This window comes from Tachypleus tridentatus, chromosome 5, assembly GCF_004210375.1.
Source record: "Tachypleus tridentatus isolate NWPU-2018 chromosome 5, ASM421037v1, whole genome shotgun sequence".
In the NCBI taxonomy this organism is placed as follows: Eukaryota; Metazoa; Arthropoda; class Merostomata; order Xiphosura; family Limulidae; genus Tachypleus; species Tachypleus tridentatus.
The window spans coordinates 17,604,350-17,630,286 of NC_134829.1; the positions used below are offsets into that span (position 1 = coordinate 17,604,350).

The 25,937-nt window shown below is 32.1% G+C and overlaps 1 pseudogene across 17 annotated transcripts; it reads left to right on the forward strand.

The window, feature by feature from the left end:
* The first annotated feature begins 756 nt into the window (after positions 1 to 756).
* Positions 757 to 22,836, forward strand: LOC143250627 (mucolipin-3 pseudogene; annotated as a pseudogene). 17 transcript variants are annotated; one of them, XR_013028262.1, is made up of 4 exons: positions 757 to 928; positions 2,645 to 2,761; positions 4,831 to 4,874; positions 14,808 to 22,836. The product of XR_013028262.1 is annotated as a mucolipin-3 pseudogene, transcript variant X5 (transcript). The 17 variants fall into 17 exon arrangements; XR_013028259.1 differs by lacking the exon at positions 757 to 928 and adding an exon at positions 1,179 to 1,361; XR_013028260.1 differs by lacking the exon at positions 757 to 928 and adding an exon at positions 1,181 to 1,280.
* Positions 22,837 to 25,937: the final 3,101 nt, after the last annotated feature.

Here is a 25,937-nt window from a genome sequence, read left to right on the forward strand (position 1 = left end):
ATCAGCAATAAATAGATACGTTTTGTCCCACTTGATAAAGGAATTAACAACAACAGCACATGTATCAGTTTCAAGTAGAGAACTAGATATATCCAAGATGATGCTTTGAAAAAAAGAAATATTTCTCTGCTGATATTTTCCATTAATGGCAAAATTGTCTTTTAGATGATGCATGTGGTACAATGTTTACAAATATATTTGAACAACTGTGGTTCAACAAAACACCTCTGAAATTTTTCAGTGTTGTATATGTGTGTGTGACACTTCTTGTATTGTATAAAGTTCAAGGTATCTTCCGCCTCAGATATATGAAACCACTAACTGCTTTACATAATCGGTTTTCACATTTCTGGCTTATAAAACAGCACATCCTTTAGCATCAATAACTGTTTATACAAATGCTAGATGATATTTGTAGTAGTGTAGGGTTGTTGTTTTTTGTAACCATTGCATTTCACTGTGTTAAAGCTACATCTTAGTCTTCCAAAATATCATGATTAATCATTTGCGGTGTCCATTCGTAAAAGGAATTTCCCTCTCGTTTCTTTATTGTTTCCACTGCAATGACTTTGATTTCCAGGCAATGTCTACAGTCTGCACATTCAATTAACATACATGCTTTTCCTAGTTAGTGGTATAATTTATTAGCATATTTATGTATCTTACGTAGAGGGTGCAGGATGAAATTGTAACGTAAAATCATTATGCAATCAGACTTTATCAGCTGTTCAACAAACATTTGGGTGATTGCTATCTGTATGAATAGTATACTTTGTACAGCAGAAGTAGTAATGACAATATTTGACAACTGCTACATATGTAAGCAGTCAGTTATTTCTTCTGGAGTTTTTTGTGTATGACTCAAACTGAAATGGTATTTCATATCTTGTAATTATGACGGTACCATTCTACTAACATCATCATCAGTGTGAGTACCCAGTATAACTGGATTGTGTTTAATAGAATAAGTCATTACCAACCCTTTCGCAACGGGTCACAGATCAAAGGCCATGTTATCTCGTTTGTTAACTTGCATTCAAAGTCTTATTCAACTACAATTTTAGGAATTTATGTCAAAAAGTATGGAATCAAATTGTGGATAATACTTTAAACTTTTCATGGTTTTGGTTTTCTTTTGAACGATAACGTTTGTTAGCAGAGGGCAGTAAAAAATTTAAGCGTAATTGAAAGGATCTAATAGGAGTTGTGTAAGCGGATAAAGTTTTGTTACGGTTGTTGTTGTGTATGTGTTGTATCCTAAGGAACATAATACAATAACAGTAAGAGTGCAAGTTTGATGAAACTGATTTTAATTATGGCAGTAAATAATAAATTCAGGCAAGACTTGCTCCTTTCATATTGTATGTTGTTGGTGTAGGACTAGTAAATATATATATATATATATATAATTTAATTAATTTATACTGTTATAGTAATAATACGTAATACTAGTTTTAGTAATATTAGTAATAATTCTCTAACTTCTAAGTCTAACTTTCTTGGAATATATTAGTAGTAAATATTAATAATATAGTGCAAACATGAGTTGCAGTTTTTTGTATTATAGATATAACTTTTAAGGTATACTCGGTTGTTGTTGAAGTATTTTGTTTTCCAGATGTGTTGTATATTTCGTGTCACTTTGAGATATGTGCTCATGTTTTATTGTGAAACCTATTAATATTTAACATATATTAGGAGTCAGGTGAGATAGCTGGCATTTTAGTTAGATATAGCTGAACTGAATAGTAGAAGGAAATAAATCCATAAATGACTGGGATCTTTGTAATGTACAAGCCTCCATCAGACCTAAAGGTTATTTATTCCATAAGTAAGCCACTGTATTTGAAAAGTAAATCTTCATTAAGTGCATTTTGCTAAATTCTGCTTTTTCATTTTGTTCTCTCCAAGCATGAACAGTTCAAGTCCTTATATGGTGCATCCGTGGTTATTCTAATTTAATTAATATGGTTATGTCAAGAGAAAATATGTTAGAAATCTGCAGTAAGTCTGTACCTTTTCTAATCTAAGAAAACTCAAAATCTGCACAATATTTCAAGAGAGCCCTAAATACATATTTGTATAAAGTGTTAATCAACCCATTTTTCTTATAACCAGTATTTTACAAACATGCAGTATAAGTCTGTGGGCTTTATTGTATTAGTAGTAGAGCACTGCATTGAAGACTTGAGTTACCTATTTACTAGTATTACTATGTCTAGATTATTATTCTCATTCAAACTGTTGAGTGCTGTATGTTGTATGTATTTGTACAGTTGAAGTTTTGAAAAACTTGTTGTTCAATAGACAAAATGCTAGAAAAATCTACTCTCATTCTTAAATATCTACTTATTCTATCTAGAGCTGGCTAAATAATGATGTTTGCTAACTGATTAATCATTGTATTTATTAATTGATTACAATTGATTTATTGATAAATACACTGTTTCTCAAATAACAAAAACAGAAAAAAAATAAATGTCATGTCAAAAATGTATTCTAAAGATGACTGATATGGGTATTAAAACTCTTTGTTAACCAGAAGATGACCTAAGAATGCCAAAACATTGTTGCGTACTTTATTTTAAATTTTTTATTACCAATACCAACTGTCTGTAGAATACTTTTTTTTTTTTGCTTCAAGTGGGTTTCTTGTCATCATGAAAAATGGTGTCAGTTGCTGCCAACCAGTTGCTTTACTTCTAGCCAGCGGATGAAAAATGAAGTTGGTGGTGATTACTGCTATCTAGATGTCAAGCAGGTAGCCATAATAGCTTTGTTATAATAAATACAGCCTCCTAGTGGCACAACAGCATGCTTGTGGATTTACAGTTTTAAAAAACTGGGTTTCACTACCCATGGTGGGCAGGGCACTCTTAGCCTGTTTTGTAGCTTTATGCTTAAACTGAAAACAAACAATAACAAAGATGAGCCAAGCAATTTTGATGGCAATGGGAATCATATCCAAGACCTCTACAAATGAGTTCCTTCCTGAATCACTAAAACTATAAAAAAATTAGTCAAAAACAACACCTTCTAACACAAATAATGGACAGAATACAGTCTATTATGTAACTTTATGCTTAACAACAAAAATGTAATAAAGATATTTTGGTAATTAAATTCAGTTAGTTGTTGAAGTAATTGAAAATAGTTTTAATTGAAAATTAACTTTGAGTACTCAATTTAACCATAATTTTGATTAATAACTTACTTTATATAACACCAGACAATGTAATTACTACTTGTAGGTAATTTATTATATCACCAAGCTCTAGTGTCCTTTATCTCTGTGATAACTTTTTAAGATTTTGCTTTTAAATATCTATTTATATCTACAAACTTTTGTGGTTAAAATGTTGTATATCTATCAGTTCATTGCTGTTGGAAGCTGTTTTGTAATGGTTTGTCTCATTTTGCTTCTAAGGTATCCATACATATTAATATATTTTGTAATATTTTTCTTTACATTTAATTCATTAGAATTTTACAGCTCAGCATGTATAATATCTCCTTCATGAATTCTTAAAGAAACTGTGGTTTACATCAATACTGCCATGAATTAAAATGCTGTATGATATATGGGTGTGTGCATGTGTATACATGTACAAGCACACAAACATACACATAGATACATACACATGTACAAAATTAATTTTAAAATAACATTTGATTGACAAGGAATGCTTGGCCCATTGTGGTACCCCATTTATTCCATCAAACACACATTTCCATATATCTAACCTGTCTCCAAAATACTCATCAAACTGTCTCTTGAGCTTTCTCAGTCCTTTTGCATCTACTCTGAGGCAGTCAATTTCAAAGCCCTTAACACATGGTTCAAAGAATAAAATTATTTAATTGGCTGATGTCATTTGCTTTGATAAATCTTATGTCTGTATTTGCATTCTTGTCATTCTTACCATTAAACACAGAGATAGAAAAAAGATGATGTATCAGTCTAATTTATCCTTTTTGTAATTCTTATCACTTTAATCAGATTGTTCATCAATTCCTTTGTTGAAGAAAAAATAATTTTAACTTGTTTTTGTATGGCAGCCCCTCCATACCAGAAATCATTCTAGTAACCTTCCTTTGAAGTATTTTCAATAACTCAGTGTTTTTCTTAAACAAAGAACATAAGATGGGGCCATAAAATATATGTTTCTTATTTATCACCTTTTCTAATGGGGTGCAGGTAAGTTTTTATTTTTATTTTTTTTAAGTGACACAGGAGATCATCTTTATACTGAATGAGACTCAGTAATGTTTAAGGGAAGAATTCAGAGGGGACCCTTCATAAATCATTGAATTTTATATTGATCCTGTAGTGACAGACACAAATAACTAAAGTAAATAATAAAGTTGTATATCAGTTATTGAGAAGGAATTATAAATCTTTTTCAGTTTATCATTTTGTTACAAAAACTGTCATGCTATGGGACTTCAGTCACATAAGTGAAGCAAAGTTTAAAGAAGGCAAAAGTTGGTAACATGTATAGACATTGTGGACTTCTAAAAGCACTTTATCATGAATGTTTTAATATCTCGCACATATTGTCTTTCTGAAAGTGCATTACACACAAGTTCTACTTAAATACCAAACTTGTATTTTGTCAGTTCAATTGTAGCTACTGTAAATCTAGCACCTAAAAAGGCTGAAGGTCAAACATTTATGACTTGTTTTAGGATCATAATAATTAAAAAAATATTATTTATATTTTAAGAGTGTAGATCATTAAAATTCCTATTTTCATGTTTTACTGTTTTAACATTTGTGACTATCATTATTTGTAATTTTTATTACTGTATGTTACATGTTCCTCCCAGAACTGATGCTTGAGACTGTATTTGGCTACTACCAAAAAAGTAAGGTAATATTATTGTTTTATTACTTTAGTTGCTTTTATTTGATATTGATGTATGTGAGACTGAGTGTCATGTATGTTAAAGGGTTGTGCATGTTTATATATATAGTTTTGAGGTTTAGAGACTTGTATATAGTTCAGAATTATCAGAAACTTGCTTGGCTCTGTAGAAATTTACAAGGAATATTTTTCTAGCAATAGAAAGAGCAGTCCCATTATTATGTTATAAGAATTTCACACTCATGATGGAATCCAAATTTTGATAAACAAAAGTATTACTTTGTACTTACTATAACTAAAGTATGTGTCCAACTCGTCAGTCATTCAAAGTCATATTAATACTTTAACAACTAGATTTAATTTAATGTCATCATTATACTTCAATAATTATAACCCTAGTGGTGTCATTAAAATAAATAAGAAAAAGGAAAAACCTAAGAAATTAAACCTGAAGTAAGCCACCAGTAACAAAGGTTTAGGTTTACTGGACTCCATTAATAACATTTTCTTTTGCTCCCTCAACCATTCTACAATCTGGTCAACTTGCAGCTCTCCAAACCTCGACAATATGGTTTTCTTGGTAGATCTTTAAGATAGCACAGTGTCAAAAACACTTCTTAAAATCTTAAGTACATTATATTCACATCCTTTCCATAATTCTGATAACAAATAAAATAACATACACAATTTTAGGGCTAAGAACAATCTCTAAAGAGTTGATAGATTAGAAGAGGCAAGATTTTTCTTCAATAACTGAATATTTAGGTTACTTTTTATTTGTCTTTATAGAAATTTTCCCACTATAGACTGAAACTAACTTACCTATAATTTCCAGGAAGGGCATATCTCATCTCTTCCTGAAAAAAGAAAAAGAAAAAAAATTAATCCTCAGATGTTTGTTCCCATTGTTTATCGATCTGTCAAATATAGGTAAAGCATAAGAATGAGATAGTGTCTTCTTCAGGATTTTGAAAGAGGCCAAACATTAGTTGTATCACTTTATTTATCTTAAATTTTTGGTTGGTCAATAGACTATGGTTTAGTGCTTGAGAATCTTTTAGTAACTGTTATTTTTAAAAGTGTAGTAATAGGCTCTCTGCACATTATAGATAATTCAGTCATAAAGTGCTTCTATTCATGACCACAAGAAACCTACTTAAGTAAAACTGTATTCTCAAGACAGCTGGTATGAGTTTTAGAACTTTAATTGAAATAAAGTACAAAATGTTTCAACCTTCTTAGGTTATTTTCACGTGAAGTACTTCTATGGTAGAAAACCTTCTGAAATAGTCTTGTAAAGGAAGCTTTTCCAAATAATTTAGGAAAATATCATATATCACTAAAGAAAGCCAACATGTATTTACCAAAGAAAAATCTTGTCTTACTAATTAACCTTTTTTTAAGATTTTATTTGTTGCTTGGAGAATACAAGTGGTTTTACTGTTTAGCCTTTGCAAAAGGTACTAAATGATTAGTAACTGAAATTGGAAGTAACTGGTAAGATGATTGTATGAAAGAAAAGAAAAGGTTGTTTTTAATGGAGTCTAGTCCAACTGAAACCTGATTATTATTATTATTATTATTACTGTGGAGCTCTTCAGGAATCAGTGCTTTGGTCTTTGATTTTTGTTGTTTATTTTAATGATATTGGTAGGGGAAGATTATTAAATTTTGTTAATGACATTAAACTCTTGAGTATTTGTAGCTTTATTGTGGAGGTTAAGGCTTTAGAGAATGGCTTGGTTAAACTTGTACAAATGTACATCAAATAATGTTTAATAATATTGATAGTAAGTGCAAGTTAATGCATTTGGGTTATCTTAATTTGAATTACATATTTAATTAGAGATGGGAATCCTCTTCTTAGTCTACCTGACAGAAAGGATCTTGACATAGTGCTAATTCAATCACTGAAGTAGTGCTTTGTAAAGTTGATGGAATTTTAAAGCATGTTGATACATGTATTGATTGGAAGTGAAAACAGAGAAATATTTTTTTACAACTGTTTAGTAGCTCAGAAGCCTTAAGGCTTAAAATTCCTAAATCCTAGTTTCAGTATCCAAGGAAGGTTTAGCACGGATAGTCCATGTTTAGTTTTGCGTTTAGCAACATACCAACCTACAAATAACTACTTAAGCCTCACTTGAAATATTTTGTTTGTTATCACTAAACTTAAGTGCTATTTATTCATATTTATTGTGTAAATAATGCTTAAAAACAGATTTGTTTTAACATATTCAAGAATTTTATTAACTTTTTAATGTATACAAGACTTAATCATTAACAGTACCTGTTTCACTATTCCTTGTTTTGTGAAATATAAGCATGCATGTTGAATTAAAATACATGTAAATACTCTAAATTTTATATATTGTTATATGATATGAAAAGGAATTCAAGGAATTATTAAAAAAAAATCTGCAAAAACATTTTTCAGAATCACTACTGTAACTTTTATTGTGTTTCTAAACTTAATCTGTTAATCAGCTTAGTTTCATTAGTTGTGAAACATCTGGACAGTACAGCTTAAGTCTTTTTTTTTTTTAGTATGAAGAGGATGTTCGATCACTTCAATATTATGAGATTTTTGTTCACTAGCTACCTAAAGTTTAATTTTTTTTTTTAACATGAAACATACACAAAGCAATCTTTCATTGGACTCTCAAACAAACTTTGTAATGCAACCAACAACTTTAAATCTGGTAGCTTTATGTGTAAAATGCTAAAGTGTTTGTTGTTGATTGTGCATTCATGCTATTAATAAAGCATGAATCAGAAGTTCTGAATGTTCTCTACATAAATCAGTACATATGTTAAATGTAGCTTTCAACTCTTCCTCATTCCGTGTCAAATATTGTTAGGGTATCATATATATAAATTCTCTTTTTTTCCTGCCATATTTCTGGTGAGGTATAGGAAATGTTTTTCAGAGGAAAATACTTCTTAGAAATAAATTTATTTTTAAAAAGGTAAAATTAAAATTGGGTAGTTTTATCTCTGAAATATGGAAAGTCAGAACACATCAGTGGGAACTAGTGAAAATGAAGATACAAAAAATTACAAAGCTGTAAGTTGTAGGGAAGGCAGATAAAGATCTAATCTACAATGAATATGTATCCAAGAAGTGTCAAAGTATAATTCAGAATATCTAAAAACTGGCTTTAATGGAAATTTAAAGAATGGTACAAAAATTCCAAAATCTTGTGTTTATATGGGAATGTGTATGTGCCAATGAAAGTAAGAGAGTTTGTTGGGTGTTTCAAGGGTTAGTGCTTGGGCCTTTATTTATTTACATTAACATTTTCTGATGACATTAAACTTTGATGTTTCAGTCATATTGAGGTGCAAGATAATAACATGTAAATAACAAAGGATAATTTGGTCCTTCAAGATTTTCCAAGTACATCCATCCCCAAGAAAGATAAAAGTAAAAATTAAAACTATCCCTTATTTTTGAAGAAATAATTGATTCCTTTCATAAATTGTTGTAATTGTACACTTCCATGCTGCTGATGGTAAATTATTTGGTAATCTTATCACCTTCTTAAAAGTTCTGCCTATATGTAGTGTAACAGATTTACCATTATACGTTTCATACCTATGCTTGTTTCATTATAGTTTTCTTTTTGCCTGTGACGTATATTCTTGACTGTGTATTGAGCAAGCACATCTATCCTCAAAAATTGTAGAATGTTCATGTGCATAAAAATCAACAATACTTGTATGAGGAAAGTGTGCAAAAAATATTGTTGAAATTTTTACAAACTTGTGTGATTATTATAAAAAGTGGCTAGATGAGAAATGGAGGGAAGAATATTGTTGGACAAATACAGCTAGTATGCTGTAGGCCTAAAAAGCTATAACTGATTAATGTCTGTTAATTGGAAAACTACGCAATTGGACTACAGAGCAATTTTTTAATCCTGTCTTCAAATAGCTATGCCTTCAGTGGTGTACTCCTCACCTGGATGCATTTGCCACATAAAATTATAAAAGAAACACATTTTTAGAAACTGTTCAGGATGGTTTTGTTCACAAACTGGTTGGGTACCTGCAAAAAACAGTGCTATTTTAGAGTGATTGCTAGATTCCAATATAGAAATGGTTGATAGGATGAAAACTGGGTGACATCTGGTTGAGTGTGAGCATAACTGAATTAAGTTTGATTTTGTTACAGATTATGGAGACAAGGAATAAGATTTTTTGTTATAAATTTCAAAAAAGCAAATTATCTGAGACAAGAATAATCTGAATTGGGCAACAGCATAATTTTTTACTTAACAAATGTTTGGAAATTAATTTTTAAATATTCAAGGCAGGCATTTCCTAATAAACAAAACAAAGGTTGCTCTATGTAACTACTAGTTTTTTTTTACAGTTTAAAGGATATATTTAGGTAAAGACATTATAAGTTTAAGAAATTTAACTTCTAATGGGAGGAGATTGAGAATTATGGAAAATCAAAAGAGTTATTCAAACAAAAAAATAACTATTGACAGAAGGTTGTTTAAAATTAAAATAAATAGTAAAAAGTTTCTTAAATACATTAATGGTACATAAAATGTTAGGATAGCAGTATGGCCTTTGAACAATGATAAAGGAAGGCTAATATTTGATGCTTACCAGTTGGCTAGGTTGTTAAATTTTGTTGTTCAATTTTTACAAGTGAAGAGTTAGTAATGAGCTATTTGGTACTCTTTTCTTTTTTTTTTAATAAGCCCTTGATTAGAGGGCAAATGTCAAGTGATTGAAATTTGGGTGGTTTCTCTCCTCTTTTAAAGGGAGTTGATAGAATTGTCCAAGTAATTATAGGCTTGTTAGCTTTTACATCAGTGCTAGGAAAAGCTTCAGAAAATTTAATAAAAGATGCTTTGCAAGGTTATTTAACAAAGTTTAAAATGTTTGTTAAATAGTCATTATGGTTTCACCAGAGGAAACATATGAATTATTAAAACTTTACTTTCCTGGAATGGAAAATGTCATTGTATTATATAATTAAAATGTTTTAACTTTATTCTGTGCAATATTTTGAATTAATAAGTTATTATTTTATATGTAAATATTAAAGAGTATTAATTATGTATGCTTTTTATTTCAATTTAGCAAATGCTATTGTAGTACCTGCCCAGATCTACTATATTATGTGTTACAAGAGAAAATACTTTTTATGATCCCAGTCCAGTAGTGATTTTTCACATTAATCAACAACTTGCAAGTAATTAGTACTGCATTCAGATTTATCATTACTTGTCAGTGAATTAAAGATTAACCATGAGTATCTTAAAAGTTATTATTCTTTCGTTGATCCTTTTACTCCAATACTCTAGCCATCATATACGATGGAGAAATCCTTAATGGTCACTAGGTAAACAACAGATCCTCTGTTCTTTTTTTTTGTTGTTGTTTTTTTGTACATACTACTAATTTTGAACCCTGGCGTACGTGGCAGATTTATATAAAAAAGAAAAATGAGTCATTAAGTATACAGCTGTTGAACAGTTGCTGTCTCTCTTTTTAATCCTGTAGGACTTTAATGAACATCATCCCCTCTGGGGAAGTGCTGATATTGATAGGAGGGGTTGTTTCATAGAGCATATGCTCTTGGATCACAACCTTTCTCTCTCCACCCCTCAGTGTGGATTCCTGTACATTGTGAGGGGACCTCCCAAGGAAGGTTCTGTTCTTTCAGTTTACTTCCTCTGGGATCTGAACATCCACCCACGTGTTTGCCGTGCATGGTGACACATGAAGGGGAGTAGAAGCCCTTGGTGGTTTAGGAGTCCAACCCTAACACACCCCTTGGGTCAACTGGCTGGTCCACTTGGGCTAGGGTCAACCAAGTAATAGTGTTGGATGTTCTCAACAAGTGTTGTGGACATTGTATCTGATGCTGGTGTTTGGGTATAGTGCTCACAAAACCCTGCAGTGTCCTTGTTTGGCATTGTAGTGCATCCCGTCGTAGGGCTTCATGGTGGGTGGGGTCAGTGGACACCAAAGTATTCCTTTTTCTATGGATCCTCCAAATAAAAAGTTAAATAAAATAGTGAAAAATCAGTCCATAGGTAAATGACCATGTCTTTACATTTGTAACACCTGTACCTCATTTTCTTATACTACATTCTCTTTCAGACAAACCTTTAGGGCAAATGTCTCCCTTTTTCATTCAGAAGGGACTAGAGGGACTTGCTGGCTCTCCGAAGTCAGTAAAGAAGCTTGAATCTGGTAATATATTGGTGGAAACATCCACAACTCAACACAGTGAACTTCTGCATTCAAAGGCGATTGGGGATATACCAATTGAGATTACACTTTATGCTAATTTGAATTCATCACGAGGAGTTATTGCTGAGAGGGATTTAAAGAACATCCCCAAGTCAGAGATTCTTGCTGGTTTCTCCAGCTAAGGAGTTTCTGCAGTGAGGCGTATCTCCACTTGCAAAGATGAAATTATGATGCTGACCAATGTCCTCATTCTGACATTTACATCACCATGTCTACCTGCCATCATCAAGGCAGGTTATCTTAATTCCAGGGTATGGCCATACATTCCAAACCCTCTCAGATGTTTCTAGTGTCAGCTGTTTTGTCACTCAAAGATGTCATGTCGTGGTTCCTTGACATGTGTTTGTTGCAGTGGCAATAATGTCTGTGAATGTGAAATGGACCCTCAATGCATCAATTGCAATGGCTCTCACCTGTTCTACTTTCATTCTTGCTCTAAATGGTTGGAAGAAAAAGGGGTACAGTGTTTGAAAACGATTCAAAACATTACTTACCCTGAGGCTCAAAAGTTGCTGTCCACACTTCATCTCAGATGTATGCTGCTGCACTTCGTTTCACTACTACAGTGGGAGTGCAGACAGATTTCTTTGTGCCTCTAAAAGAATTGTTCTCAAAACAAATGAAAAGTCTTTTGACCTCCATGGTTAAAAAAGTTGATGAATCAACTTCAACACCCATCTCTGTCCCTAACATACATTCCAGCAAATCCCAAGATCCACTTCTTTTGGTTCCGTGTATGAGCATTTCCTCAGATACATCTTCTCCCACATCAAGATACAAAATGATGATTTGTTCACATCCTCAGTTGCTGGAATTCTTTTCCAACAGCAAAGACCTGCCCAATCAATCCAGGGCAGGATCCATGGAGGTTGATAGAACCCCCTCGAATAAAGACAGTAAAGAAAAAAGACACTGTCGTAAACAGAAGGGTTCTCCACCCAGTTTGCCTACACATAAATAAAAATGGCCACCTTGATACAATGGGACTGTTGAGGTTTACGTTATAATCTGGGTGACATTAAAACATTGATTTCTAACTACCATCGTGTATGTCTTTACTTATTGGAAACATTTCTGTAACCTGCCAATACAGTCACCTTTAGGTGGTTTTCTTTGTACAGAAGGGACGGGCTGTGTGATGGAGGGGTGGCACTGTTGGTTGATCAGCATGTGCCCACCCTGTCTTTGCCACTTGACACACCCTTGGAGGCCTTTGTTTCCTTGGGTTGTACCATCACTGTTTCTTCACTCTATCTGTCACCTGGAGAGACCTATGATTAATCAGACTTTGATGTTCTCATTGAACAGCTGCCATCTCCCTTTTTAATTCTGGGGGACTTTAATGGATATCATCCACTGAGGAAGTGCTAATATTGGTAGGAGGGTTTGCTCCATAGAGCGTATGCTCTCTGATCACAACCTCTCTCTTTTTAATAGCAGTTTTTATACTTATTTTCATGCACCAAGTCATTCTTTTACCATTATTGATCTCTCAATTTGCTCCTCTTCACTAATCTTTTATTTTTCATGGAGAGTTGATAATAATCAAGGAGGCAGTGATAGTTTTCTATAATGTTGAGAGAGACTGGCCGTGGTCAATGTCACCAGACCCGCGTGCCTTGTTGGAAGCTGGATCAAGCAAATTGTGGCCCTCTAACTGCTCTAGCAGAACTTAATTCTGCCATCATCTATAAACCATCAAATAGACGACTGTTTGGCAGACGTAACTGACTGTATTATACAAGCAGCTGCTCAATGTATTCCTGAAACCTCGACATATTTACTGCTATATCCTCATCCATGGTGGAATCCTGCCTGCCATATAGCATGGAAGACTCAAAAATGGGCCTGGGATACTTTCTGTAGATATCCCACACTCTCACACTGCATTACTTTACAGCAGGCCCGTGCACATGCTTGGTGGGTAAGACGGCAAAGCCAGAAGGAATCTTGGATTAAGTTCACAACTGGCATATCTTCTTCTACCAGTTCCAATGTCATATGGGACAAGATTCGAAAGGTCAGTGAGAAATATAATTCTGTCACCCTCTCGATCTTGCTCTCTAATGGCCAGGAAGTAGCTGATACCTGGCACATTACCAATACTCTAGGTGAAAGCTTTTGCTAGGTATCTAGCACTTCTGCTTCTTCCTCTCCACTTTCTTAGCCAACAAGACATGAGCAGAGCGATCACCTCTTTCCTTTCGAGCTGATTGTCTCTATGACTATAATTGTTCCTTTACACTGGTGATACTCAAACTGGCCCTTAATCAGTCTGGCAGTACATCAATTGGACCTAATGATGTATACTATGAAATGCTGCTCCATCTATCTCCTGCTTCTTTTGCTATTCTTCTGATTGTTTTTAACCATATCTGGCAGGTGGATGTTTTTTCTGATGCCTGGCACCAGGGTATTGCCCTACCTTTCTCTAAGCATGGGAAGCATCCCAAGATTCTTTCAAACTACCATCCAGTTGCTTTGATGAGCAGTCTCTGTAAAACCTTAGAGAGGATGGTTAATGCTCATCTTTTTGGTTTCTCAAATCAAACAACCTCCTCTCACCCACCTAATGTGGGTACTTACAACAATGCTCCACCATGGACCACCTCATTTGACTATGCCATTGTTATGCCTCTAGCTATTGTCATCCTTCATTTGAGATTTTGCAGTTACAAATGTGGACAACTCATTAACACACATTTGTCATGTTATTTGAAATCTGAACAGAATTCCTTATCAATTTGTGGGAGTTTTTTCAGGGGACTTTTGTTTTTTGTTTATTTAGTTTCTGTATGATGACTTTAAAAAGGCATTGACAGCATCTAAGGAAAGGTTAAAACTCAAAAGCAAAATTAAAAATTTCTTTAAAGATAGAAAACAGTGCTGTGGTAGGTGGTATATTAACAATTAGCTATTAGGTAGAAAACAAGGTTGAAGTAAGTGAAGGAATGGCTTGATGAGGAATGGCTGGTATGGTATTTTGTTTTGAGGAGAGGATTAATACAATTACATTACAGTGTTCATGACCTGTTCTTAAGAGTCTCAAATATAATACATATGCAAATGTATTTTATAAATTTTACATGAATATACCTGAATATACTTTTCTAACTTTGGAGAGGACAAGAGAGCTTTTTGACTGCCACAAATAAATTGAAAATTTATATACAGAAGATGATTCAAAGATAAATTTATTATGTCTTTAAAACTACTTGTTCTAAGTGAACAAATGTCATGAAAATCACATTAAGAATCATGTTTTATTTGGGAAAGTTTGGACATGATGAAATGTGTTTCAAAAAAATGATATATCACCAAAGTCTTTCTTCTACAAAATGGCATTTTATTTATTTTTTGTCAGCAATATTAGAACGTTGACAAAAAACATACTCAGAACCTTCCATAACAGTTTTTGAAACAATCTGTACGATATGCAAAGCCTATATATAATCATATATACCTTATTAGTTGCAAGTTGATTAGAAATAATGTATGTATACATAAAGATTAACATACAAGTTCATAATTCTTCAGGTGCTGAAATTTGTGTATTTGGATGTATTGTAAACATAGAGATCTTTTGAAAATATCTATGAAATTTGTTATAATATTACTGATATACTAATTAATATATGCATTTTATTTTATTTACAGTATTGAAAACAGATTTCTAAATGATGGCATCACCAGTGCCTAGAACTGCCAATGAAGAAATTGTATGTGGTGGGAAAAATAAGACTTTTCTTCAGAAACAACCAGAAAAAGTTCTTTTAGGTGAGGATATTTCCTCTGTTACTTCTGAAATATTTTATCCAAGTGCTTCAAATGTCAGTGATGAACTTTCCAATGAGTTTCCTGATACCAGTATTCAAGAAGGTGATGAACTACTGTGTCCTCTCCTTGATCACTCGGGGCAGCGAAATTCTTTTACTCCTTATTTGAGAGAATGTCTGAGAAGAAAGTTGCTTTATTATTTTATGAATCCCTTCCAGAAATGGAAGGCAAAGAAAAAGTTACCATGGAAACTTGTACTTCAGGTAGTGAAAATCATCATTGTGACCACACAATTAGTATTATTTAGTTCAGATGTCTCAAAATACCAAAGAGAACATCTAGATACAACCAAGACCTTTCATCATCTGTTTCTTAAAGACTGGGACCCAGTACGTGAAATAAGTTCCTATCCTCCCCCTGAAGGACCATATGCTGTGTATACTAAATCAGATTTTTTTGATCATATTGAATATGTAGTGAAAATGTTTGCCCAGATAATGAATATAACTATTGGGACATACAGCTATGATAATGAAACGGGAGGCATGTCACCTATCAAATTTTGCAAGAAATATTATAAGATAGGTGAAGTTTATCCTTACAATGAAACTCTTAACTGTGATAATACTGTTGAATATGCTTGTCTTAAGATACCTTCTTTGTATCCTGCTGGTGATGCACGATGGAAACAGTTTCAAATGAGAAAATATTTAAGAGATAACAATAGTTCTATAAAGTTTGATCGTCTAATTGAAGCAAGTTTAATATTTAACTTAAAAACTATCTATGTAAAATCTCTATTAAAGTTTAACACACCAGACTGTTGTAGTATCCACATTGTGATAAAATATGACAATAGCTTGCATGATGGTCAGGTTTTGATTACTCTAGAAACATTTTCCAGAAAATTAGACTGCAAAGGAAGTATTTATTATGCTAGCAGTGACAGGTTAAAGTATATCATGGGACAAATTCTTAATGGCCTTGTTGTTGCTTTTTGCTTGGGTTCATTTATCTTGTGTGGTCGATCCTTGTACAAAGGTCAGTTATTATGCCAAGAAACAGCTAATTTTTTCAAAAGGCAAAGAGGGAAAAACCTATTGATCAAACTTGAACTAGAATTTGTTGACTTTTGGCTGGTAATGATCATGGCTAATGATGTCCTCATTATTTCTGGATCAACAATTAAAATTCGGCTTGAGCAGAAGTTAGTTGAAGGAAGCATAAACAATGTATGTACAATTTTACTTGGAAGTGGAAACTTGCTCGTGTGGGTAGGCTTGCTGCGTTACCTAGGATATTTTCCAAAGTACAACATCTTAGTTTTGACTCTAAAAAGGGCACTTCCCAGTGTGTTGCGATTCATTGTTTGTGGTATGTTCTTATATTTTGGTTTTTGCTTCTGTGGGTGGGTTGTTCTGGGACCATATCATTTCAAATTCAGACAGTTGAGTACAACAGCTGAATGCTTGTTTGCAATGATGAATGGGGATGATCTCTTTGCAACTTTTGGCATTTTGAACACAGACAATGCTCTTTTATGGTGGTTCAGTCGTCTATATCTTTACTTGTTCATCAGTTTATTTATCTATGTAGTAATCAGTCTCTTCATATCTGTTATCATGGACAGTTATGATATTATTAAGAATCATTATTCTACTGAATTTCCTAGGTCTGAGTTGCAGGAGTTCATAGCTGAGTGTCAAGGTGATATTGCAGGTGGTGTGTACTAACTACGAATATACTCAAAGCTGCAACTCACCTTTCTTATTACAGTGTTGTGTGGTTTCATGCTTTAAGACAGATACTTAATACTGTTTAGTTCTTTCAAATTTTTATTCATATCCTGTATTGAAGAGAGACCTGGTAATTATGGTGTTGGACAAAACATTTCATTGGAAATATTTTGCATTAAACTGATTGCATAATTATAACTTCAACTCTCAGATTTCAATAAAGTTGTTAATACTGTTACATTATATAGTAAAATGGTTTATTACTTTTTTTAAATGTAAGGTTAATTTTGGTTTTTTGTGATATTTCAGACACACAGTTGGTTACACCCCTATAATATATATTATGCCACTGTAGTATAAATTAAAGTTTGACATACATGTATATTTAAGTTCTGTTATCTGTTTTCTTTAGGACACACAGAATATGTTAGCAAGTTAGACTCTGAACCTGGTTTTAGTAAGAGAGAACAAAGCTACATAATGCAACAGTGGTTTAACCAGTAACACAATGTACATATTTATGTATTTATATAATACTTACAGCTAATGCTGTTTTTCTTTTTTTCATAATATTTGAGTTATCTTGTTGCATTGAATAAAATAAAATTAATGATGTACAAACAAGATGTAAGGTGATGATAAAGAAATTAATGTAACTTTCACAAATACTGCTAAAAGGTGTTTGGAGAAGTATCACTGTTAACATAAGTTAACTAAAAACCAATTTCTAGAGAAGCTACTTTTATATAGTACTTTGAAATATAGTACTTCAAAAATAACATTTAATATGCTGATCAATTCATTAACATACTGAAAAAAAGCCAGAGGTGATGGATTTGAGGAGTCAAAATCTACCTTAGTCATTTGTAGAGTTATTTAAAAACATCCTTGGAATGAAGGAAGTATCTGAATGTTCTTGATGTTAATCAGACTCCTTAAGATTAAGTAATTTCTATAAACAACAGTATAACTTGTATATATCTTCAATATCAGATGCCTGTTGAAACATTACAGTGTAATTTTCCAAAATATAGAAGTAATGAATATAAAACATGAAAAATGGTTCCTCAGATTTGAGCAAATCCTTTGAATTTCATATGTTTACCCTTAGGCATTTCTAAATAAGTATAATGCTACAAGGCCTTATTACTCATATGTATGATTCTTATTACTAAATGTGCATCCAGTATTAATGGTAAAGTTGTAGTGATTGGATACCAATTGTTGTTATGTTTAGTAACCTATATTATAATCTAACTGTGAGGAGTAATTTAATTTTTTTATATCTAGATACTTATTTACTAACTTTTGTGAATTCTAATACTCTGGATAAACAAAATAACAAATACACAAAATTAGAATTAAGATCATAATAGACAAGACATGGTAATACCAGTCTAGCTACAGTAGCCCATCATGTCAAAGAATGTGCAATAAACTTGAATAATATCAAAGTAACAGCTCATGAATAACAACAAAAATAAAGATGCAAACAACAAGTCTTGTACATTTGTTTATTTAATAACACAGTGAGCCATCCTAGCAGACAATGTGGCAGAAATGGGATATCAGTCTACAAAGCATTCATGTGTATATTGTTTCAGATTTTTTCAGTAGGGAAAGTGCTAGTTGAGTGTATGATGCAACAGACTGGTAAAAAGAAACCAGGATTGAATTTTGACCACTAAAAACACAAAAATAGTCTTTCTGAAAACATCCATGATAATGGATTATCAGCTGATGTATAGAATAATAATGAAGTTAATTATCACATAAAAGATTATGAATGGAAACTAAGTATGGGTTGGGTTGCTGATACCTATGTAGTACGTGTAAATGCACATTTTTACTGGTATTACCCTTTATTTTTACATTATGATTATTAATGGAAACTTTGCATGGGTTGGATTGCCAATACCAACGTAGTACATGTAAATGCACATTTCTACTGGTATTGTTGCATCTTATTGCTTTAGAACATTGAATGAAATGTACATGACTGTGAATGTTTACACAATGATTATATAAAGGAGTTAATATGACAACATATTAATGTAGATACTGTATCCATTTAATTGAAAATGCTCTTTTAAACCTAAGAATAAACATCTACTAATGTATTTATTTACATTTACTTAGAAAATAGTAGCTAAAACCAGGACATGTTTTAAAGAATTGCCAGTCAGTAACACAACAAAATATAGGATGTGTTTAAAAACAACAAACATGTCATTGGTAGCAGTTTTTTTTTAAATACACTTAATGGAAAGAAATCAGGATATTACACATTTTTATTTCATTGAAAAACATGAATCAACTTTATTTCCAGTAATGCATTGTAGTAACATTTCAGATATGTTTAAGTTAGAAATGTTTATGTATTTTTATTCAGGTTCGTTGTTAATGAATTAGTGTGACTCTTGGTGGTAAATAATGGGTTTTATATCACGACTTTTGAAGCTTTTGGGTTATGAAGCTTTGTCTTTATGTTTAAATATTCTGTAATAAAAAAGTGATTTGTATTTTACTTACTAAGTTTATATCTGCAGTTGCTGCTGGTTTGTTATAAAGATCTCTGTAATTTTAACCATTTCTTTGCATATCTAAAGATCACAAAAAGTAAATAGTAATTGTGAAATAAAAATTTTTTTCGTTCAATCACTTAAGTGTACACCATTTAACTGGAGTAAAAATGTTTTTTGAGATCACCAAAATTTTTGATCACCTTAAAGTCAAATGGGCTGTATTCTAATGATTATGTGTACTTGAGAAGTTCTAGACATATTCTCACTGAATGAGCTATTTGCATTTTAAAAGCATTACTTTGTACTAGTTTTACAATATATGTACATGTCTCACCAAGTATAAGTTTTAAAACTACAAAACATGTTAACTCCATGAAAGAACTTTGTGATGTCTGCATATGTATGATTGTTGTGTTTTACAATACCATTGTTTCCTGAATACAGGTACACCACCAATTTTCTGGTACCCTTGGTTCCAGAGCCTTGCTGGATTATTTGTTTTGCCAGACCAACAGAGGTTATGTAGTAACAATTCAACAGTACTCTTCTGGCCCACTAATTATACCCCTACTGTGTCTCTAAAGCACCATGGACCTCTAGAAACTTAAATAAATCAAATATTGAATGTAAATCAAATAATTAACAAAATACATTAGTACAGTTATAAATGGTACAGGTTTATTAGTACAATATAAATGAAAAATGTTTATTAATTAACTGTACTTACAAAGAATGTTGTGGTAGTCTGCTTCAAAAGAACAAATTTTAGAATTTTACTGGAATTATAGAGCTAATCACAAAGGTTTGGAAGTTGAGGGCTGTCAGGATTACTGTCTGTTTCATCATGGATTCGTGATTTTGCAGGGGGAATATCTGGGGTACTTCAAGCTATAGAATTATCAGATGTAGGCCTACTACTCTATCACACATTCTTCTTGGCTATATTTTTTAAATATTTCGTACAAGTGAAGTTCTTTTATGTGCTTTGATCTCTCCCTGTGTAATTCTTTATACAGCAAAGGACGAGTCATTGGCTCTTCTGTCTTTATACAGCAAAGGACGAGTCATTAGCTCTTCTGTAATTATATAGCAAAGGACGAGTCATTAGCTCTTCTGTCTTTATATAGCAAAGGACGAGTCATTAGCTCTTCTGTCTGTCATGAAGGTACATTACTCTAGCCCACTAGTTAATTCATCTGTCAACACAAATTGTCCATAGTAAGTCTTTCAGCTACATCTGTTTTATCTTCATCACTTTCATTGGTTTTATTAGGATTCAGAACAATATACATAATTTCAGATTCAAAATGGTGATGAACAACAGGTGTTTCTTTGTCGACATTCATTTACTCAGCCAGACTTTCTTCATTAAACTTACTTTCTTGGCAGCAGGTCTTGTAAAACTTTTTGCATACTCATGAAGAAATTCTTTTTTCTTCGACACATTAAATGCTGCAAGGTCAGAAAATAGCCCATCCTGAAAGAGCGTGTGCCACATGCAGTGCCATCTATGGCTATCCAGTGAACTAGTTTAGTGGTCACAGGAAGTTAGTTTTCTCTTCTAATTTCATCTGGATTAAAGGGGTTGCCAGAAAATCAGTGGCGTACCTGTACTTTGATATTGATAATACTAATACAAATAAAGGATACTAATAAAAATGTACATTATAATTACTCTTTAAATTTTTATTAATAATTGTGTTTTGTTCACATGAATTCTGCTACAGACAAGTTTTGTTGGATAAAACTTGTTCTTAGTCAAGATCTTATAAGTTACTTAAGACTTGCACTTCAGTCAGTACTAAATAAATGAATATTTATGTATTTTAGTCATATGCTTTTATGTAGCATGTTAAAATCTATATTATACAAGTGATAATATTTTAATCCTATTTGTAAAATAAAATCTTATTTAGTGAATGATATTACGTATATGTAAGCAAAGTTGAATGTTAGAGACATTTTATAAATGGTTTTGTGGAAAAAAATGTACATGAGATTGTCTTTGATAAAATCTGTTATTAACAGTATATATTTTTTTCATATTGCATTAGTAAATGGAAAGCTCACAGCCTCAATAAACTGAAGTTGTTCTGTTGAAGTTACAAACTATCCAGCTTTATTATAAAGAACTTAAGTTTCATAATAAATATTTGTTTTGCTAATTACACACACACATTTTGGAAAGAGTAAAATTTGATGTTACTCCAACATAGTGTGTAAGTGTTATGTACATTAAGCAACTATTGGATTTTGATTCTTATAATAATATGGATATTGCCTCTAGTTTCGAGATTAACATGATTTATGAGTTATTACAAACAAAAGTGATTACTGATAGCAGTCCCCCACTCATACAGTGGTAAGTCCATGCACTTACAACGTTAAAATCAGAAGTTCGATTCCCCTCTATTGACTCGGCAGATAGCCCGATGTGGCTTTGCTATGAGAAAAACACAAACACACATACTGATAGCACTTGAATTTTTATTGAAGAAATATTTCAACCAGTGCTAACTTATATTGTACATAATATGAAAGATAAGTTAATTTTTAACATTGATCTTTAAGTTTGAATTAGCACAATGATCAAATTAGTGCATTAAAATGTAGGAAACTGGTTTGGTTTGAAACAAATTTAATTTTTAGTTGTTAAAATGAACTAAAAATGCAGTTCGGCATTAATATTTCAAATTATGGCCACACTCAGTATATTTGTATTTTTTATTTCAATCAATGTGTTTGTTAATCCACGTAATATTTATTTTAATTATAAGAATAGTCCATCCTCTAGTGGAAAATGGTAAGTTTGGAGGTGTACAGTGCTAAAGTCTGGGATTTGATTCCTCGTGGTGGGCACAGCAGATAGCCCAATGTGGCTTCGCTGTAAAATCAACCAGTTATAATAATCAATACTTGCTTCTATTGAATATGTTCTTGTTTTTGACAGTGGTTTAAAGAATGAAAACTTGTAGATTTTATATTCCTGCTTAAAAGAAAAGAATTATAGAGAATAATAAATCAGTTCTAAAATCTATTAAATAAAGCCTTGGCAAGAGTTTTATAGTTGATAATTGACAGATTTATTCAACTTGTAACTAGTGAGAATACAATACAATAGATCAGTTTTCATAAGCATTTGCCTCAATATAGAGACCATTTTAGCATCTCTAGCCAAGTAAGTATTGATTGGTGTCTTGTGGGTACAAACTTTTTACTTTTAGCTACAATTTATTTTAAATATTAATTGATTATTTTGTTTGTGAGTTATAGGAAAACTCACTTTCATTGAAACTTAAGTTTTAAAATACTTAATATTTATTTAACCTTTAAAGGAGCTACAAATTATTACTTAAACATCTCTCACTAATATCTCTCCTTCAAGTCTTTAAGCCACTACTGTGTTTTATTGAATTTATAAGTACTGTAAGAGGTAAAGTAACTTGCTTTCTGTTTGTTATTAGTAATTATGTATATTAGCCCATGTGCTTTGTAGTACCATTAATACAGAACAAGGACCCCAAGAAGAATTACATTGTTTTTCATTTCTAACCATTCACGTTTGATTGTTATGACACTAAAATTTGTTTTCAATATTTTGAAATTAAAATGTTAATATAGGATTAATAAATGGAATTTTCATTTTAAGTCCTTCATGATCTTTGTAACACTCACACAACAGTGATTCTTCCCTAGTCAATCTCTCCTATCAGAGAAGCGAAATGTTGAAGGTTATTACTGAAACTCATCAAAATATTGATATTATGTTGGCACTATTTGTAATACTTAATAGACACATTTCAATGACAATGCATTATAATAGGTCTTTAACTGAACCAACAACTAGAATATAGAGTACATTCTGTTTGAGCTTATGCTTTATAAGTCGTCATTTCATTGCCATATTATCTAATAGAACTATGGATATTCAAACTTAATAGCAGTAAATATTTCTTGCTATTTAAAATTTGAATGAACTGTTTAATAAGCAGCAAAGGAAGAGGCAGAACACCTAAACACAATGAAACTGATGTTGAGTATCTTTGTTTATGCGATCTTTCAAGACAAGGAAGATCGCAGTTGTTTTTGAGCATGATATAAATGACAATGTAGGAAATGACACATAGCCCAATGGTATATCTGTAGACTCTCACCGTTAAAAATCGGGTTTTGATACCAGTGGTTGGCAGAGCACAGATAACCCTTTGTGTAGCTTTTTGATTAATTACAACTAACCAATCAAATTACAGAAAGGTTTCCAGATATGTGGTATCAAGGGAAATGGAATATTGGGTTGTGTAATAGTTAAAATACATTTACTTTAGTCTCGGAATATATTCAAGAGGCTGAAGTTTTTCTAAAATGTACAAAAACTGGATTGTTGATTATTGGGAAAAGAGTATTATTGACGGAAGAGTCCAAATTTGAAATATTTGGTTCCAAGCATAGGTTGCATGTTCGGCAGAAGAAAAGTGAAAGACACCTTAATGCATAACTCCTACCATAGAGGAAGCAGTTAAATGGTTTGGTGTTTGGATATTTGTATTTAAAAAAAAATGGATCGGTGCAAGTACTGTAGTAAATATCATTGGTTAAAGATTCAGTTACCTAGAAGATAATAACCCAAACACTCAAACTTATGTCTAAATTATTCAACTAAGAAAAGTGCTGCTGGAATCATTCAAATGATGCAATGGTTCTCACAGACCCCTGATTTCAACCCAATTGAGGAGATCTGGGATTTGATAGATCTAAAACATAGCGGATATATATATATATATAAATAAATACAGCGTTGCTCTATCTATTTAATAACACCACAAAAGAAAATTCTTAAAGAAATATTTTACGGTTTGGATATTCAAAACTCAGACAATTCGAAAAATAGCTACGGTATATGTATATCTTTATTGATGCAATTTGTAAATAGTACTAAAAAAGTTCTTCAAAAACTTAATTTTTTTAGTAAATGGTAGCACTTTTAGTAGATAAAAACGTTACAGTTTATATCAGTAGGATCTGAACACTTTCCCTATTCAGTACGCCCCAGAAAATTCCTATCTTAAGAAATGTTTAATTTTTCTATTTGTTTTGAATGTGGTATGAATACTACGATTAGCACTTACTAACACAACAGCCGTCCGTAGAGAAGTATTTCTGTTAGCATTAACTTTATCTTTTATACTATCTATGCAAAGTGGAATCTGTAATAAAGATAAATTAATATATGTGTTTGTAGCTAGCGGTTTAATAAAGATTTAAATTTTGTAGTGCTCACCTATGGTTTGGTTTGTGTTGAATTGTGCGCAAAGCTAAACTAGGACTATGTGTATTAGCTATCCCTAATTTAAAAGGGTAAGACTAGAGGGGAGACAGCTACTGTGTTTCTCCGATAATAAGACCTACCCATAAAATAAGACCTAGTGTGATTTTTGGGGATAGTTTTAATATAAGCCCTACCCTTAAAATAAGCCCTAGTTAAGAGTGGCAGGAAGAGGAAAGAAATTAAAAAAATTAATTTATTAATTAGTTTAATAGTTAGTTAATTAGTTTGTTTAAGTATTAATCAGTTAGTTTAATAATAGTTTATTTTAAATGGTTAGTTTAATAGTTTTACTTTGTAACTTCATTTTTTTAATATATCAAAATAAGACATCCCCCGAAAATAAGCCCTAGTGTCATATTTTGGAGTGAAAATTAATATAAGCCCTGTCTTATTTTCGGAGAAACACGGTAGTCATCACCACCTACCGCCCACTCTTGGGCTACTCTTATCAACAATTAGTGGGATTAACCGTAACATTTTAACGCCCACATGGTTGAAAGGGCGAGCATGTTTGGTGTGGTGAGGATTTGAACCCGCGACGCTCAGATTACGAGTCAAGTGCCTTAACCACCTAGCCATGCCGGGGCTGCTCCCCTATGAACCATTTTTACTTACAATAACAATACTTTTAACATTGTTTGATACAAAATGGGCTAGCTATATTCTGCCCACCACACAGATATTGAAAACAGATTTTTAACATTACCGATGAGCCACCGGGAAGCTACTTTTTTAGCAATTAAAGATAGAGTATAATCATTTGCCAAGCACGATGTCTTATCTTTAGCTGTTATTAAAATACACATTAACAGTAGTTATTACGAAAATAGGGCCTATCAAGAGTGATTAAAAAATAAGTAACATAACGATTTCTCAAGGAAACAGTTTTATTGTAAAATTTTAAAGTTATGGTGTATGTTTGTCCTTAAGGCTAGTGAAAAAAAAAAAAAAGAGTATAATTAATTGTTTCTAACCGGCCACATTTTCAACAACTTTGGTATAAACCTAGTGATGGTTTATTTGTACAACAGCGAGTGAGAGACTGTTTTTATCGCATGTTCTTGCATCATGCAAAATTGTGCAAGATTTATCACAAAAAGTTAATGAATGGTGAAAATGTTTGTGATATAATATAAGCGAAGTCAGTCAATTTTTACTGCTCTGTGGTAAAAAAATTCCCTTATTATACGTAAACATAGCTACGCATGCGCTGTTTGTTTTTAATTAAGTATGTCAAGAAATTCTCGTTCAGTGATAAATTACATTCTAATCATTTTGAAATTTCCATATTGAGTTAATTTCCGAAGAGTCACATAGGCTTAACTATAATTGCCGTTTTCTTTTGTTGTTTCGTTTTAACTTTAACTTCCGTCAGGTGCTAAAGGAACTAATGCTCTTTAATAGAATGGAAAGATGAAGAATT